Here is a 5,219-nt window from a genome sequence, read left to right as displayed (position 1 = left end):
TTGGTCTTCAAGTATGATGAAGAAGATGAGAAATAGCCAGGTCCAAAGTGGAGTGTCCAAGTGGGAAATTGTTGGGTATGGAGCCTGATTATCTTTTGTATTCAAAGGTCTCAGTCGGATGTATACCCCAGGAAGATTGTACATCCCTCCATGCGAGGGGGTGCGAGGGGGACTTGTACACCCCTCCACGAGGATCGGTCCCCCAACGGGGGTTTAGGGGCGGCGCCCCTGAAGCTAAAAACAGATGTAAAATTGCCTTGTAAAAGTCTAGTAATTTCTAGTCAATCTGGGCCATTCATTAGGCGAATGATCTGATGGTAGAAGTTATGTTTAATTTATGGTTTTTTGCCCTAGAAGGAAACCCCTCGCTATATATGAGGGAATTGTATTGTTTGTACATATATCTGTATTCTGAGTGAAGAAGAGAGAGGAGATTGAGAGCGAAGAGGGTGTTATAGCAGATCTACTGTAGGTTTTATCTCTTTAGTTTACTGGATAATATAAAAAGAAGGACTGGTTGTTTCTCCATGGACGTAGCCCAAACTAGGTGAACCATGTATATCAGTGTCTCTCTTGTTTTTTGTGTTTTCTGTGTTTATATTTCTGAAATATTTTATGTGTTCCATTGCTCTGTAATATATAATTTTCTAACAATAGATCTGACTCCAAATGGCTACCTTCAACTCCACTTCCTTTTGCTTCATCATATTTGGCAAGTGGAATGGTAATCCCATGTATCTCATTGTCCATATCTGCATGTGATGGAAAACCACTAGAAAACAATGTGTATGTCTGTCAAGATGTGTGCTCTTTTAGCACAACACTACTACCAACCATTAAGATGGAAAACTGACTTATGCACAGTGACAAACTTGAAGTACATCTTCTGCATGACTGTATCGAGAGACAATACTTCATCAAGTATCACTTTCCTCAACTCTGCTCTGGCGGATGCTATAACTTTCTCTTCTTCCTACTTGGCCACTTGTAGCTCCTTAGCCACGCACTCATTCTCAGCTATCAAGAATCTAACACTTGAGCTAGTGGCCTCGACATATGCCTTGGTAGCATTGGCCAATGCAGTTGGATGTCTATGCACATAGGACATGGTCATTAATTCTTCAAACTACACAGGAGATACATGGACATCCAGAGTGGGAACTCTTCACAACTGCACAACTCTGTGTTGTGACTCATCGAAAGATATGTTGTGCATATCTCCTTTTGGATTATCTTCAAGGATTTCAGTGTCTCCTCAATCGCTTAGGACTTTCTCTACTCCCGAATCTAGTGAAGCTAGTGGAGTGACCTCTTGGTTCTGAGGCATGAGGTCAATGTCACGATCTTACTCTGGTTGAACCACATCCGTGTCCATCTATTCAAGTATTTTTCAATCTCCTGAGCAACGTCCTTCTCCCACGACTACTCACCCTCTCTGCTATGTGTCAGCTGCTTGGCACAGTTTCATCAATGTGTACATGTCACGCCTCTTATTTTTCCTATTCCTATTGTGCTTCCTTCTCTCTTCTACACAGCTCTTTGTTCTTCTCTAAGTTGCTGCTTCCACTCCTATAACTCCTTTTCTGCTTCCTTCAGCTTCTGCTTTTCCCTCTTCCTTTGTGTGATCCTCCTGTCGCATTGTCTCCTTTTTTCCTCAATCTCCAAAGCTGCTCTTAGCATAAGTGGGTCTTCTTTGAACTTGCAGCTTTTCTCCACCTCTGCACTTTGTGCAACCTTCCTCTTGCCTTTTTCAAACACATGTTTGCTACCCTCAGTTGCTATTGATGATGTTTCTCTCTAATATGTTACTGCCTTCTACACTGCGAACCACTCTACAACCATTCTAACTGATTCATTGAGCCTTGAGAAGTTATAGAAATATCTCCATGGGTCAACCTTAGGCCAATGACAAGCCTCTTGGATCCAAGGATGACACACTCTGGAATGGTGTTCCTTCACTAAGAAATGTGGGTCATATGGATTGAAGCTTGTGGTGTCGAAGTTGAATCTCTTGAATTCCTCCATCTCAGTCTTAGCATGCTTGAGATTCTGGATCTCATACAACCTGATATGCAAAGGAAGAGTGGGCCAAGGTGCCTTCTTCTTCCTATGCAATCTCATTGACAACCTTGTCGAGATGTGGTATGCAAGCTCTTGCATGACTAGCTTATCCATGGAAAACTTTGGTAAAACATGTGGATCCTTCTCTACGCTATACATCCGGATGAAGCTACCAAGGGGTGAGGCATACCAATCTGCTATGTCGATCAATACCTCCATCGTTTCCTGCAACATGCAAGGCGGATCCTTTTCAAATATCATCATGTACACTGGGGTGATGAAGTGGTATGGTAGTTGTATTATAACTCCATGGAAGTTGCATTTAGAGAAAAATCTGTAATAAGTGTGCACAGAGGTTTCTGAAGGTGTCCATGCCCAACCCAAGCTTGGGAACTGCTAATGGGCATAGATTGCATCAAGTATGTAAGCGGACATGAAAATCTTTTCTTTCTGTCCCTTGGGTGGATGCCAAGCTTCTCTTACTTGTTCCTTTAGCCAAAGAGCCAACATGTCGGACCAGTTGAAAGGTCTTCCTTCGTTCGCCAGTTGATCTAACATAATCACCCAACTCTGCAGGAATGTTTTTTTACTCTCTTGGTCCTATAAGTGGAATGCGATGATGACCAAGAGTTGATATGCCTTCTGTAGTATCCTTGTAAACTTGGTTGGGTGTTGTCCTGAACTTAAATGGCTCTCTCACCCAGCTCTTCAAGATCTCTCTTGAGTTTTCACTGCTATTGGGCCTGATGAAGGGTGTATCCATTGTGACCACCAACTATGACAAGTGATACATCACATGAAAGTAATTTTCCCTTGAAGATATTAAGTTTTCTTCCACTGACACTACTCAACATCATTGTCTCTAGATCAATATGTGAGACAATCGAGTGGATCATGCTCGTGCTTGGAAATATGGGATACCTGCATGAAATCCAGTATAGCTAGACTTGTGTATCTTGATAGAGACTCTACGGTCCTCCAAATTCTCCTCAAAGGTGAATGAGAAGATGTCATTGATGTCCTACCATTTCATCTTGATTTCCTTGTCTATGAACAACTTAGTGTCTTCATAGATGGGTAAGCTCATAGACACTTACTTGACTGCATCTCTAGTTGTGCTCTCAACAATGTCCTTTAACCCTGCTCTCTTGGAAGCCATTGTACCTATATAGCTGAGAGATGGACGGGAACCTATGATACCTAGAGACAGAGTAACACTCATGGAAAGCACAATGTTAGTTGAACACCAAAAGAAACTTGAGGACTGACATGTAGCACACCTAGGTGACTCAGTGGAAGATTTACACAATTTTCACTGGGATGCTGGGAGACTGACTGCTAGAACTACATAGAACGCAGTGCATACTATCAGTGAGCTGACTGACTGTTGAAACTGCACAGCGGATAGTCCAGCTTGGCCTACTGAGGACTAAAACTGTACAATGCACAGTTTCAGTAAGCTTGACTGCAACCCAGTAAAACTACATTACGAAATTTTGGGGGCCAACGAGGCACTGCCTCTCAAAATTACATAGAGAAAGCCTAGGAGAATAGTTTTGGGTAAGATCTATGCAATTCCTGGGAGGAAGGCATGGCCTTCACTCTTATAAATGTGTAGTGCAAGTTGGGCAAGGCAAGGTTTGGGCTAAGGCATCCCAGACCCGCCGACGGGTGACTCAAAACATGTAAAGGCTCAATGCATGTGCGAAGCTGAGTGCATACATGAGTGACTAAACATGCATGAAAACAGTGAGTGCAAGATCTAGTAAATGCGAAAGCAAGTAAGTGTGTGAAGCAAATCGCTACAATGACGATCGTTAGTGCATAAATAGTGTCATGCATGCGACAACAGTGAGATACAATGGGAAACTTGAAATAATTCTTCTACAAGCTAACATGCATTAAAATGAAAATAAGAACTCAAAAAAACCAAGAAAATAACACTCACAAAAACCGAAATACAAAAAGCGACTGAAAAGCGGACTTACCTAGAAAAAGTTGAGTTGAGTGTGCCAATGCTCCTAGATGTTATGGGGGATGCCAGAGCTCCAAGATCGAAGTGAAGAATGAGCTTTGAAGCATTGAATAAATATTTTTGATAATATCGAGGCTCATGATGTGCATGCCACAAATCTAGGAGAAAGAGAAACTTGGTGGGAGGTTTCTAAAACGACTTTTGCATGTAACCTTCAGCTGCTAAAAATAGATCCCTAAAATCTAGGGATGTTTTTTCTTTTTCAGGAAAAGTAGTGCATACATGAAAAACATGATTTCTTAGTCCTGGAGGGAACCGGACAACTTAGGATCACATGAAATAGACTGTAAACCTCAAAGTGACTTTTGTGTGATTTCTGGGTTGAGTGTCTTTGGCTGCCGCTCAAGCTCTGCACAATTTCTGGACTGAAACCAAGGCTATCAGCTAGATTTGCACAAATTTTGATAGCAAGCCCAATGATGGGCTTCCCTGTGCAATTTTCAGAGGGAAGACTGCCTGCTTGCTCTGTGCATTTTTGTAGAGCAGTAGGTTGCCTTGATGCTCTGTGCAACTATGGAGAGCAAGGTTGGTTTCCCTCTAGTTCTGCACAATTCTTCAAGTGATCACAACAGCCAGTTAATGACCAAGTCACGGGATGTTAGCTTGTAGGTGAAAGGCTAACAAGCTAGAAAACACAAGCTAATGAGACACAAAAACTTAACTGAAGAATAAGTACTTATTAGTGAAAGACATGGTGTTGAGGATGGTTGGTAGGGAGGCTCCAAAATGAAGCTAAGAAAAAAATTTGGAGGGTGGTTGTAGCCACTACAACAAAACCCTTGGGTGGTATGCCTAAATAGGTAGTGACTGGTCACGAGGTCGATTGGTCACAAAGTTTGACCATAACCTTTCATAACTTAATAATAATTAAAATACTTAATTAATGAATTGTTTATTTATTTAATCATTATTCATTATTCATTATTTATTTATGACTTAATTTTTCATAACATTTCCCCACCCTTAAAAATTTCTTTGTCCTCAAAGAAAGGGTAACGTTGTTGGTAGAACTTCTTATTTGCCCATGAGGAGTCTTCTTCCATAATTTTTTTTCCACTTGATTACGTATTCTCTAATAGTTTTGGAACATAGTACCTTCTCTCTGGTTGCAAGGATACCTTCA

The sequence above is a fragment of the Pinus tabuliformis genome, chromosome 8, assembly GCF_031772625.1.
Source record: "Pinus tabuliformis cultivar Carrire ecotype Pingquan chromosome 8, CPIR1, whole genome shotgun sequence".
Lineage (NCBI taxonomy): Eukaryota > Viridiplantae > Streptophyta > Pinopsida > Pinales > Pinaceae > Pinus > Pinus tabuliformis.
Note: the sequence above shows the minus strand (reverse complement) of the source record.